This window comes from Lepidochelys kempii, chromosome 7, assembly GCF_965140285.1.
Source record: "Lepidochelys kempii isolate rLepKem1 chromosome 7, rLepKem1.hap1, whole genome shotgun sequence".
NCBI lineage: Eukaryota > Metazoa > Chordata > Testudines > Cheloniidae > Lepidochelys > Lepidochelys kempii.
Genome location: NC_136386.1, coordinates 96808625 through 96823393, shown reverse-complemented (window position 1 = coordinate 96823393; position 14769 = coordinate 96808625).

The following is a 14769-nucleotide window of genomic DNA, read 5'->3' as shown; positions in this document are numbered from 1 at the left end:
TACCTGCAGGACAGCGGGGGTGGGGAGAAACCTTTTGTAGTGATAATCAAGGTGGGCCATTTCCAGCAGTTGATAAGAACAGTAGGGGGGGTGGGGAAATAAACAGGGGAAATAGTTTTACTTTGTGTAATGACACATCCACTCCCAGTCTTTATTCAAGCCTAAATTAATTGTATCCAGTTTGCAAATTAATTCCAATTCAGCAGTCTCTCCTTGGAGTCTGTTTCCCCCCTACTGTTCTTGTCAACTACTGGAAATGGCCCACCTTGATTATCACTACAAAAGGTTCCCTCCCACCCCTGCTGTCCTGCAGGTAATAGCTCACCTTTCCTGATCACTCTTGTTACAGTCTGTATGGTAACACCCATTGTTTCATGTTCTCTGTGTATATAAAATCTCCCCACTGTATTTTCCACTGTACGCATCCGATGAAGTGAGCTGTAGCTCACGAAAGCTTATGCTCAGATAAATTTGCTAGTCTCTAAGGTGCCACAAGTACTCCTGTTCTTTTTGCAGATACAGACTAAGGCTGCTACTCTGAAAACTGCTCAGCCTGTGATCAGCAGCTAAGTCTATGTCTCTGACCTTGGATTCTGGATTTCAAGGATCCTGCCAGCATCAGGCCTCATCTATTCACTGTAGCATTATGTTCCTGGGCCAAACACTTCAAACCATTATCTTATCTAAGCTTGGATGGCAGGAGCAGGGAGTGCAATGTAAATACAATTTCCATAAACAGTGAGAACAAAACTTACCAGCTTTGATCCTATGTGTTTTTGCATGTCAAATACTTAACGTTATTTACTAATAATGCAGAAATAAAATCTGCTTCCCCTGGACAGCATACATGCTCACCCCCAAAGATCAGGCTAGCACTTGAATGCAATAAGGAATTTAGTTTTGATGCAATCTTTGGTGTACATTGTATGAAATATCACTAAGGATCAGGCATAGTAGATTTGAAATTCTATATTTGTTCTTTTGTAACTGAGTGGAACTAGAATGATGTCAAATCAACATGCAGCGTCTGGCAGTGTTCATGGCAGTAAGGTGTTGTAAGGCAGTATGTCCTTAACGTGGAAAACCATTATTTCTTGAATCACATGTTTATTAAATGCTACTAGAAGACAGCAGTTATTTCACTAAAAGAAAAGGAGGACTTGTGGCACCTTAGAGACTAACCAATTTATTAGAGCATAAGCTTTCGTGAGCTACAGCTCACTTCTTCAGATGCATATCGTGGAAACTGCAGCAGGCTTTCACTGCATCCATGCTAGCCATATTATGTACTGGCCATAGCAATGCCAAAGTGATAACAAAATCAGTCACCAAAACCCAGAGTTTTCATTTAAGTTTTTTTACTTCAGAGCAAAATAAGAATAAAATTCCTTCGCTGTAAATAAATCAGTGTTGTTTCTAGCTGATTTTTCCTCTCTTTTTTTCTGTACAACATCAGTTTACAAGGAACACAGTATGATAGAACCCTGAACGGTGAATGGATGTGTGACTGATACCAGCATGGCTGGCATATTATGGATTGAATTGGGGACTTTCAGAAAGAAAAGCATGAATCTCTTCAGCTTGAGCTAAAGTGACAGTTTCTGTAACAGACCTGTACCTTTGGCAGGTATAACTATACCTATAACTAGCAGTCCTAGACAAGACTCCAATTACGTGATTACAACACCAGGGACTGAACCACAGAACCAAAAGCTTGAGTTGCCACAGCTTGGGTGAGAGTGCCAGACTTTCTAGCACTGGGATCCTCTGTGGACTGGGCACTGAGGGTGACACATCACATATGCTGACCGGTGGGTACAGATGCATTGATTTTTCTTTCACAGTTTAAACATCAACATTTTTATAGAATAATTTACCACTCCCAAAAGCTGCTGACATATATTCGACACTAACTTCACCAAGCCAGTGTGTGTTAGCTCATAAAGAAATACATAGCCAAAAGGTGGGAAAATGCATCATCTCTTCCTCATCTGTCTCTCTTTTCACCACGACCTTCTTGTCTGAAACTTCATGTTACAGGATTTAATGTATATTCTCAGAATACAGGTTCTGCAGAACCAATGGGATGTTGTGGGTGCCCTCTAGTGGTCAATATAACACATGACCGTTAAAAGAATATATTACAGTACATGTATTTTGCTGGACAACTATCTAAGCTTACTTTTTTTCTTTTGGAAACCTTGCTGCTGGTGTTTTTTCTTAAAACGGTCATGGTTCCTGGGCCAGATTCTGCCCTCAGTGACTTCTGTGCAGCCTTCAGTGATGATGCATGGGTGTCTCTGAGGGTAGAATTAGGTCCACTAGTTAATTTCTGTCAGTTTTATTTGATAATTTAATCAGTACCTCCTTTAAACCCACACCTAAGGAACTCAAACTACAATATTCAGTAAAGAACCTTTTTGTTTTACATTTATATTGTTTTATGTGTAACTTTTTTCAAAAATCAATACCACAGAAGGTGGTCTGACATTTGCAACTTGAACCAATTTAGAAAAGGGTTACTTGTTTCTGAACAGTATGTATATTATATTCAGGATTAGTAAGTCTTTCGTTTCATTGGCCATATACTGTTCTACCTAGCTGCAATATTTTTGGGGTGTTATTCTGCACAGGAGAGCCAGGACTTTCTAGGGCAGGTAATTCCCATGTCGTGGGATGGTTGGCTCATTATGCATGGAGGAGGAAAACAAATATCCTTTTGGCAGCACTGTGCAATGTGGAGATGTAATTCAAGTTCCACTAACCTCAGTTTTACTCTGAAACCAGTTTTTGATATGTACTCTCTTACCTCCTGCTCAAGCTGTGCAGGGTGAGAAAATTTCTCTTTGCCTCAGGCTATTGTAACCTCTTCACGGGGGGGTGGGGTCTACAGAGAGGGGGTAAATGGGTGGGCCCTGGCCAATTTTCTTGGCAAAGTTAAAAATGCACTAACCTGCAGTTGAGGTTGGTGGACTATTGTCATCAACTGGGGAAGGCTGGTTCAGAGACTTCTATATGTTCCCTGGTTCTGCATTGTTGTGGTGAGGGGAACTTCCTTCTTCCCTCCCTGGGTTTTTCCTTCCCCTTTGATTGTCACCGGGAGGAGGAAAATCTGTAGCTCAATAAGCTCCAGTCAGCAGCTGTCAGGCAGGGTCGGCTGGTACTCAGAATAAAGCTGGGCTCTCCCCAACCACGAGGCAGTAGAACCCCTGCTAGCTAAAAGACCACCCACTGTCAGGCAGCAGAGCCATTACAGCTCCCCCACAGCAAAAAGGATCCCTCCTCCCCACCAGCCAAATGCTCCTCCAACAAGCAGCAGAGACCTTACCCAGGCAAAAGCCCTCACCAGGCTGCAAATCTATGCAGAGGACCCCCTCTAGTCCACTGGCCATAATGCCCCCCACCCGATTTCAGAGCTTCCTAGAGCTTCCTCCTTGCCGGATAAGAGGTTCTACCCCTCAGACTCTCAGGCAAATAGCTCTTGCGCTACCCTTGCAGCCAGCAGAGCCCCTAAGTCCCGCCTGTGCCTTCCCAATGGGCTGCAGCTCCTTGCAGAGCCCCCTCCCCCGGGCAAAGAGCAGCAGAGACCCCTCTTCCTACCAAGCTCATTTGGTGCTGTTGCTCTTCAGATGCAAAGGATGGTGCTGGCAAGCTCCTCGGCCTCCCTGGCTGTCTGCTATACAGGCTCTTTGTGTAGCTCCTGAGGTGGGGGTGGAGCTCGGCAACGTGACTGCTCAGATTCTTTGGGGGCACATTCTTTTTAGCTGACATCATCCCTGTTCCATTCTTTCAGGGCGCCCCCAGAAGTTTTTCCCATGGTATGTGTAGTCAGTCTTCGTGGAGCCATCCCTGCTGCAGCTGCTGGCCCTAGTGCCTCACCAGCTGAGTCACCATCATGCTCAGTTCCTGCCTTCCAGCCTGGACATCCAGGTGCAGAGTCCCTCCCAACCTCTGAGAGGAGAACAGGCTGCTGGAAGTGCGGTGAGGCCCGGCTGGCCTCGGGAAGCCCTTGTGCAGGAGATGGTTGCACGGCAACAGTGAGAAGGAGTATTACTGTCAGACCCTCTGCTGTGTGCGCCCACTCAGGTTTGGCCTCGTAGCCCTCTAATTTGATGGAGAGGCAGTGGGGCCAAACCTGGGCCTTGCTGCGACCCCCCATGCATGGGGATCACAATGTCACTCACTTAATTTTGGCCCCACAGCCCTGCATCATGACAGAGGGCAGGCAGGGTCAAACTTGAGCAGGCAATAGGATGGCCAGCACTGCTGCTCCTTGCCACTGCCAACGGTGCTCACCATGAGAAACGTGCACATGGCTGTGGGTGCCACAGATGAGGAGCTTCTTTAGGATCAGGCAGCCACCAGCCTGTCCTTTCCTGGGCTGCACTTCACCTTCTTGTGCTGGGACTTGCCCATCATCATTATCAGCCACAACTGCTGTCAGCCATGGAGAGGTGGTCTTGGGCCTGTGGCCCTTTCCAGTAAGATGTACAATAAATGAGGTGCTTGGAAAGATTTAAAAATGGTTTTAAAAAACTTTTCTTGCTGACATCTTAGTGTGCAAATTCTTTTCATTCTGGAAAATAGAGAAGTATAAGCAGCAAGGAGTCTCTGTAAGTCATGGATACCTTGTGTTACTAAGATTTCATAGACTTTCAGTAATATTTGCTCATCACACAGGTAAGAAGACATTTAAGGTCAAATACTAATATGAAATGTACATGGGTTTATGCTCAAAAAAGAATAAAATGTACAGTCAGAGTAAGACCAGTAAACCTAGCTTCAAACCCAGAAAACAGAAATCTATTCTATATAGAGTCTCAGATGGTGCTCATCAGTGTAGAACGGGGTGGGCAAACTACGTCCTGAGGGCCACATCCGGCCCTCCAGATGTTTTAAACTGACCCTCAAGCTCCCACCTGGAAGCAGAGTCAGGGGCTTACCCCGCTCCACACGGCTCCTCGAAGCAGCGGCATGTCCCACCTCCAGCTCCTATGTGTAGGGGGCTCAGTGCACTGCACCCACCCCAAGCACAGCCCCCAAAGCTCCCATTGGCCGGGAACTGCGGCCAATGGGGGTTGCAGGGGAGGTACCTGTGGATGGGGCAGCCTGGTCGCACCTCTGCGTAGGAGCCAGAGGGGGGACATGCTGTTGCTTCTGGGAGCTGCTTTAGATAAACGCCACCCGGAACCTGCACCCCTGACCCCCCTTCCATGCCCCAAGCCCCTGCCCCAGCCCTGATCCCCCTCCCGCCCTCTGAACCCCTCAGTCCCAGCCCAGAGCTCCCTCTTGCACCCCCAACCTCTCCTCCCCAGCCTCACCCCAGAGCCCTCACCCCCATCCCAACCCCCAATTGTGCGAGCATTCATGGTCCGCCATACAATTTCTATGCCCAGATGTGTCCCTCGGTCCAAAACGTTTGCCCACCCCTGGCGTAGAATCTGAGTTCCTACCAGTAGTGCATTAGGGTGCATGACTAACATCTGTCATGTGACGTTTGTTCTCTCATCCTTTTCCCAGGGGGAGAAGTGGGGACAGTGGAGTGTCTTCTTTTGATAGAGGGAGGATTTTTTGGTTCCTTTTAAATGTACATGTTACTATGTGTTTCTGTTAGAGAAGTGAAGCTCAAAGAACATTGTCTTCACTTGGAGCAGAAAGTCATGAGGTTTGTAATGGTCCTTACTTCCTGGGAGAATTCATTCCACAGTCTTGGACCAGCCCTGAAAAGATTCTGTCTCATGCACAGATGAGCCTTACCCCCTATTGTGCCTGAGCCATGAAGTTCTTGACCAGTCTTCATCCTTGAGCTTTAGGTGATCTTTTAAATATCCTGGGCCCAGGCCACTTAGTGCCTTGAGAATAAGGGCTGAGACCCTGAACTTTATTAATAAATAACGGGGAAGCCAGTATAGAGAACAGAAGACAGCTGTGATGAGCTCACAGTAGCTTGTGTTGCTGAGGAGATTCACTGTAGTGATCTGTGCTAGTTGGAATTTCCTAAGTGCTGAAGGCTTCATGCCCACGTATACACCATTGCTGTAATCCAGCCAAGAGATGATGAAGGTGTGAATAACTAAGGACAGAGGTCAAGGGTTGACAGGATGAACTGTGTCTCCAAGCATCATACAGCCTCTGGAAATGCCCCCTTTCACATGCTAAGCCCTAGACCAGGGGTTCTCAAACTGGGGGTCAAGACCCCTCAGGGGGTCACGAGGTTATTACTTGGGGGGTTGCGAGCTGTCAGCCTCCACCTCAAATCCCACTTTTCCTCCAGCATTTATAATGGTGTTAAATATACAAAAAATGTGTTTTTAATTTATGGGAGGAGCGTGGCACTCAGAGGCTTGCTATATAAAAGGGATCACCAGTACAAAAGTTTGAGAACTACTGCCCTAGACCTCTACAAGGGCAACTCCACACGACTGGACAGCTAGATTCAGCACCCATGTTTCTCTCTGTAGCTGTCCAGCAGGTCCAAATGAGTTTAGACCCATGGTAGAGACTTTATCCCTGTAGGAAGCAGTACAACCAGTAGCTATTTGCAGCAATGCAAGACAGCATTCTCAAAACAAGACTGCAGTTACTAGTCAACTGAAATACACTATTCAAGCATCCTTAGGTGAGTTTGGAAATGTAAAATTTCATTACGTGCCCCTCTTTTCCAAAGCCTTCTGGACTGCATCTCTGCTGCTGATGTGCAGCAGAAAATCTTAGAACCAAGTGACCTCTCACCTAGAGTCCTTTGTCTCAAGGTCAGTCCTGCTGTGTTCACAGGTTCTGCTTCCCTTGGCTCCTAGCTGTTAACAGTTAGTGTCTGGTCATTGGTCCTCCATTGTATCTCCAAAGCAACTTCATCCATATGTGGACAGTTCTTGAAAGTTCATTCATACCAACTCAGACCTGCCTATATAATGAACACCCCACCCCTTATTCCTCCAGCCCAGAGGAAAAATTAACTCTTTCAGACCTACTGGGAAGCAATACAAAGTGAGTGGGTAAACTGAGTCATGCATATTTTCCATAAAATATTACCAAAAATTTCTACATTTTCCACACCAGGCATCATGCACCAGTATGCGACAGACTTTCCTAGCCAATCAGAGAGGATAGAAAGCATTATTCCTGGATGCTGCTCTTTGAGAGCTTAGTGTTAAAAAGGAAAACAGGAGCAACCCTGAGCTATGGACTAAATGGACCAATTGTGTGTGTGCACTTTTAACCAAAGGAGACTGCAAACTCCTCTAAAGGCTTTCCCCTATCCCCTAGCATTACCGCTATCTTGCTGTGATTTAGCTTCAACCAGCTGTTCTCCATCTATGAGCTGATCTCATGCAAGCACTAGGCCATCTTGATAATGGTGTTGACCTACAGACTGAAAATTTGCATCTTTGAGGTTTTATTTTTTCCATGTTCATATGGTCTTGCAATTCTTGGCTTCACATTAGATTTTCAAGCTCACGGAAACCAGACAAAACTGAAAATCTTGACAGAAAAACCTGAGATTTTCACTCTATAAGGAGTCAAAAAAATTTAAATACATGCCCACTGCCTATCTGAACAAATATGTTTTAATTCTGCTAGGACTGCTCACCTGATCCATCTATTCACCCTCAAATAATTTCTGTCTATATTCTGTCTGCAGATAGCACAGCCATGTTCTTTATTGTAAGGTCTTTGGAGCTCATCAAATTATGTGTACTGTGAGCACATTTTTGGGTATGATACAAATTAGAAATAGTAAATATATAAATATACCTGTACTACCAAAAATAATGGGTAATATTTTCTGATCCTATCCTTCTTGTGTTTACTTACTATATTAACGCAAAGTAAAGGCCAAAGGCCATTTTGCAAAACTTTTTCTTCCTTAGCTGACTAATGTGAAAAATAAGTTATTATTTAGCTCTTTCACAAGTACTGGAAAATAAATAGGAAAACTTTTGTATCTACTTTTGTAAAAACTACATTTGATTGTAGTGCAGTAAATGCCATTCATGACATCCTGATCTAATTTGCATTCTTATCGTTGCAGTGTTATATAGCTCCTGGAAAACAGCGCAACATTCTAGAAACATGATACAAAGATCCTCATCAAGGCACTTAGATAACAAGAGCAGAGTATAAAAACACAGGCCTGTCCACAGTGGATATTTGCCCTGGTGCAGCAACTGACCACCACTGTTGGCTGTAATTGGAGGTCCAGCCTGGACAAGACTTCAGGCAAACAGATCACATGAGTGACCTTTTCCTTTGTGCACTAAAAAGCAAAAACAATAAAACAGCAGCTATTATTGACCATTGCTTGATTCAAATCTCTGCTCTAGAAGAGACATACTCCATAGCTAATTGCCAATCCATTTTGCTTTCTAAATGTACCGGTAAGACATTTTACTAAAATTCCCTACTGGAGACAAGGCTACAGTGCATTTCACCCCAAAGTCTTAAACTTTTGTTAATAAGCTTTCATCATTCATGATGTGTACTATGATCCCTATTGTACATATGAGTAAACAGAGGCACAGAGAGGTTAAAGGTCATATAGTAATACAGTGGCAGTGCTTGGTAAAGAACCCAGGAGTTCTAATTCCATTCAACCCCTTGTATCAGTAAATGACAATTCATCTCTTAAAAGGTAGTAAACAACAACAACAAATCTAATTCCATATTAACAGGGATGGACATTTTCTTTCTGACCACTGGTCAGACAATGGTTCTTGGAAAACTAATGTCTTGAAGAATTTATATTGGTCCAAACTGCTGTTTCTAGCACTGGTCGGTCAGAGACTATTGGATCTTACAATGATGCCTACGTTTATTAAATTGGTTTTTCCAGTATTCTTCAATTGTTGTGGAATACTAACTTTGCAAAAGTTCTGTATCAGTAGCAACATGAAGCATACATTAAATGTTTATCTGCCTCCACTGCAGTTCCCTTTTGAGTCCCATGCTGCTGCTGTTTCATAAGTAGTGTCTTGTTTCTATGTTCAAGAGAAGCCACGTTGGTCTAATAAAATTAAATTGAGAAAATTCAGGACAATGGATTTGCACAGGTGTTTCCGAGGGCAGATAAGACCAAGAAAGTCACTTGTGAAATGGTCCACTACAGAAAATGTGTCTCTTATTTGTTCACAGTAAAGGTACCCAGAATTCTCATAGTAACTCAGTATTTGAGTGAATCTCAGCAGATGGAGCAGGAACACACAAAGAGACACTGATTTTTAGAGGCGCTGAGTACCTACAGTTCCCATTGGACCCAGGTTACTAACTTCAACGGCAATTGTTTGAAAATAAGGTCTATAGTGCATTGCACATCCTGGTATAAAACAGACATGATTTCATTTGCTCTGCATACAGGTCATTACTTGCATCACACAGGTGAAATGTAGCTACATGGCGAGTTATGAAATGAGGACACTACCATTGCTTATTTGTTTGTTAAATCTATTTCATGTCTAACTAAATTCAAGTGCCACAAATGTACTGTGACCTTAGCTACTGTTAAATATTTCTATATAACACAATTTCAATTATTTTCAAATTATGAGCCAGAGAAAATTAAACAAAAATATTGTATGATTTACAGTGGTGACACCTGATTAGTTCTATTACTTAATGACAACACAACACTAACGGTATGCCCTGCCATGTGCAAACAATTACTTGTGCTATAGACAGGGGACAGTCATGTCAAGAGTTCATGACTGGAGTATAACTTATGCATGTTGCCAAACAATTTGATTATTAAATAACTTTGCATGTAATTGAATTTATATTTTATTGTCAGAAGTTGCCATCAGAAATCACACAGATTTACTGAAAACTATTTTACAGCTTTAACCATGGTTTGGAAAATTAGCATCCTAAAGCAACAACCTCCCTCTGTTTTGTGATCATTTATTACATTTTAATGATGCAGCCTAGACAAACTAACTGACCTTCTTATAAATCTTCCATGACATCAGAGGATAATTGCTTTGTGTTTTTCCTTAAAGAATGTGTCAGCAGTAATCCATCACTTTACTTGTTTACAATGGAAATAGTACTTTTGTTTTCCAGAATGCAATATATAAATTATCCTTGTCATGAGCCTTACTCTTCACTTAAAGTTGTGCCAGCATTCTTTTGAAAACTCAATTTTTAAGGGCTTATGTACCAGAGCAGTAAAAATTTGTTCCTGACTGAAAACTGGCATAGACAACGTTTCTTTAGAAATTAGTTATTTCAGCAAATCTGAAAAATGACTTTAATTTTAATGTATAAATTAAAAATTAGCAAGTAGCACTTTCACTTTTCAGTTTCTAGAACACTTCCACTCAAATACAAAATCGCATTTTAAAATCAATTTTGCAGGTTATTTTCCCATTACCTGGACTAATGCCTGGGGTATTTTGAGGGGCAAAAGGATAAAAATGAGCTAGGGCCAAATCATCCCCTACATGGGGAAAAACATATAGGGGAGATAGGAATCCTTGGTTTGTCATGTAATGTTTCTGTGTGCTGTTAAACAGCTACCACAGCCCACCCTAGTGGTAGATGATATGAGGCTCTGTATCGAGGACTTCACTAATACCTTTCTGAGTGGTAGAAATATTAACTACAGTCACTCAACTTGTGCACCTTTCATAATCACATATGCCTGTGCAGAGTGGATGGATGTAAAATGTTGCCAGATCAAACGGCTAGTATTTTACACCCACTTTGAACAGGTGTTAATGACTTACACAAGGTGTGAGGGCTTGGTGAATACCACCTTGGGTTTTCATTAAAGACCTGCAGTATTTATATTAAACTGTATTCAGTCCTCATTCCAGCAGTAGTGGCAGGCAGGTCTTAGCTGGCCTGTAAAGCACTCCACTTTGCCATATGATAAACAGGTTGACACTTTTGCAGCCAAAAGGGACATTGCTATATGGTCAGCATGCATTTAATCACTTGCGGGCTGTGACTCAATAGAAATGCACATCCAACCTTCCCAAAGGGCCACTGTCATAAATATAAAGGGAAGGGTAAACCCCTTTGAATAATTTAATTACCAAGCTTCCATTCAATGTGACTGCACAGAGTTGCACATACAGTTACATGTATATAACTGGGTTTTATCATTAAACAAAAACTTCCTTCTTGACATCTCACATAAGTATCCAAAGTACCCTCCATTAAAACTTCAGAAAAACAAAAGAGTGTGGAAAGGCAGGTTGCACTTTGAAACTTTTATTTTATTTTTTTTTCCTCCACTCCCCCAGGACCAAGTCTCAGATCCAGTCTCTAAAGTTGGTCTGTTAACTCTGCTTTTGACCTTAAACCCTTTTGTGCCAAATCATCTTTCACTACCCCTAACTAATTTACAACCCTTCAGCAGCCCTTGCTGAAGCAGCACCAAACTTGAAAGATTTCTGGCAGCTTCCCATAATGCTGCCCTTACTTCAAACCTCTTAAGCAGACTGAAGTGCCTCTTTTCCCTGGGAGGCATTCAGTCCCGATGGGCAGGGACCTTCTTCCCCTACCCATATACCAAGGAGGGTGGGCTCCTCAGCCACCCCCCATACCTCTGGGTCCCCTAACACTTCCTCCATTTCCTTTTTAATCTTATCCCAGGTTGACCCCTGTACCTGGTATGGGCCCTGGTCCTCCCTTATCCATTTATCCAAAAAATCCTTTACTCTGGCTTGCCAGAACCCACAACTACCATCACGAGAGTTCGCGATACCCCCTCCAAGCAGCTGCGCGGACTGTTGGGGAGGGGGACTTACAGGCTGCCACTCACCTATCCAATGAAAAGCATCCGAGTCACCGGCACCAAGATGTTAGGGGGCTTATTCCTTCACCCACTTACTTCCCTGGTCCTTCTCGCATGAACAGAGAGCAACAATACCCGAAGTCCAAAGGTGCAAACAATTCGATGTTTATTGGGGTGAACTTCCAGCAAGCATGATTCCAGTTTCCTTCCTTAGTATCCTCCTTCCCAGCTCTGACACCACAGAGCCTTACACCTGTGTCCCTGTTCCCATTCCTACCCTTAGCCAAACATGATTCCAACTTCCTTACCCCCATTCCCTGTTCCCATTTCCCCCTTTAGCAAAACATGATTCCAATTTTCTTACCCCCATTCCCTGTTCCCATCTCCCGCTTTAGCAAAACATGATTGCAATTTTCTTACCCCCATTCCCTGTTCCCATCTCCCGCTTTAGCAAAACATGATTCCAATTTTCTTACCCCCATTCCCTGTTCCCATCTCACACACCCACCTGCCCATGCCCACCCCCACCCACACCCTGAGGTTTTCTGTTCATTAAAACACAACAATGCTAGCAACAAGACAAACACCACAAAACATAGATCCATGGTATTCTGGGTTATTTTTCTGCTGGCGCCAGCTTGCTTGTAGAGTATCTGAAAAACAAAAGAAACAATTTCCACACTCTTTTGTTTTTCTGAAGTTTTAATGGAGGGTACTTTGGATACTTATGTGAGATGTCAAGAAGGAAGTTTTTGTTTAATGATAAAACCCAGTTATATACATGTAACTGTATGTGCAACTCTGTGAAGTCACATTGAATAATTTCAATTTCAACTAAACTGGGAGGAGTGGTAGATACGCTGGAGGGGAGGGATAGGATACAGAAGGACCTAGACCAATTGGAAGATTGGGCCAAAAGGAATCTGATGAGGTTCAATAAGGATAAGTGCAGGGTCCTGCACTTAGGACGGAAGAACCCAATGCACAGCTACAGACTAGGGACCGAATGGCTAGGCAGCAGTTCTGCAGAAAAGGACCTAGGGGTGACAGTGGACGAGAAGCTGGATATGAGTCAGCAGTGTGCCCTTGTTGCCAAGAAGGCCAATGGCATTTTGGGATGTATAAGTAGGGGCATAGCGAGCAGATCGAGGGACGTGATCGTTCCCCTCTATTCGACATTGGTGAGGCCTCATCTGGAGTATTGTGTCCAGTTTTGGGCCCCACACTTCAAGAAGGATGTGGATAAATTGGAGAGAGTCCAGCGAAGGGCAACAAAAATGATTAGGGGACTGGAACACATGAGTTATGAGGAGAGGCTGAGGGAGCTGGGATTGTTTAGCCTGCAGAAGAGAAGAATGAGGGGGGATTTGATAGCTGCTTTCAACTACCTGAAAGGGGGTTCCAAAGAGGATGGCTCTAGACTGTTCTCAATGGTAGCAGATGACAGAACGAGGAGTAATGGTCTCAAGTTGCAGTGGGGGAGGTTTAGATTGGATATTAGGAAAAACTTTTTCACTAAGAGGGTGGTGAAACACTGGAATGCGTTACCTAGGGAGGTGGTAGAATCTCCTTCCTTAGAGGTTTTTAAGGTCAGGCTTGACAAAGCCCTGGCTGGGATGATTTAACTGGGAATTGGTCCTGCTTTGAGCAGGGGGTTGGACTAGATGACCTTCTGGGGTCCCTTCCAACCCTGATATTCTATGATTCTATGATTCTATGAATGGAAGCTTGGTAATTAAATTATTCAAAGGGGTTTACCCTTCCCTTTATATTTATGACAGCCACAGAAATCAGTTGTCCTTCAGATATTTGCTATTAACTGATATGTTTGCCCCCGTGAGTAATTTGAACATCCCCACAGTGTTGCACACACACAAACTTTAATCAGATAGAATCCCAAGTGCTTTCAAATCAACTTCTTTCATGCAAGCTGCATAGGCATGCTGCAGGAAGATGAACAATGCATTCACTAGACCTTTGTGAAAAAAGGTCTTGGCACAGGTGAATGCTCTACCCCGTATTCACACCCGACTGCAATGGTTTTTTGTACAAAATATGCCCTGTGAGGTATCATTTGAAAACTAATCACACATTAGTCAAGAATATCATTGTAAAATATGTGTAACAATGCTGTGTGTGAAATTATGGATACTCACTAGTATTATTCTTTAAAGTCTGACTAAAAGGTGTTTCAACTGGGCATATCAGGGTGAATTGATAAAACGGGTTTTTTTCCGAGACAAAGGAAAAAGCCTGACACCTCAAACCAGATGTGGCTCAAATTCAAAACCCCATTCATTGTATCGGAGGTTGCAGCATTAAGAAATATTGTGCATGGTAGTAACTACCAGTGGGGGAAGGAACTAGCATCGAGCCTTATCTTCTAGACCTCAGGGGTCCTTTACTCAGCATGAAGTAATTAACTTAATCTGGGGGTACCCTTCAGAAGAATATATTTAAAATGTTCAAAGTATAAAGAGAGGGCGAGTGAACCCTCAGCTATCTTGCACTTTAAGGAGACAAAGAAACAAAGCAATTTGATCTCTGTGGGTCCTGGCCAGGTTGTCCAGTGAAAAGCTAAAAAGAAGACGGGGGGTGAAAAACCATCTTGAACAACGACTGTCTTGCTAGATTAAGTTTTAGACTTTTAAATGTGTTTTCACTTTTATTTGCTTTTAACTACCTTTATCTTTAGCTCTTTTACTTGGTATCACTTAAGCCATGCTCTTTTGTTAATAAACTTGTTTTGCTTTCATTATAAATCACCAGAGCTGGGTAAGTTTGGTAAAGTGTGTGCTTCTACTAAGCTGACAAGTTAGAAATGCAAGAGTATCTTTGTAAAGGCAGCCAATCTACTGCTTTTTCTGGAAGGGTCCAGTGAGAGGGACTGGTCCCTGCAGTAGGACAATTTTGGGGTGAGTGTGGGGCTGGAAGGGTACTAAGGTCAGCCTGCAAGGAATAAACAAGTTGGGCAAAGCCAGGCTGAGGTCAGTGGGCTGCTAGTAGGCCTTTGGGGTCAAAATGCTGAACCA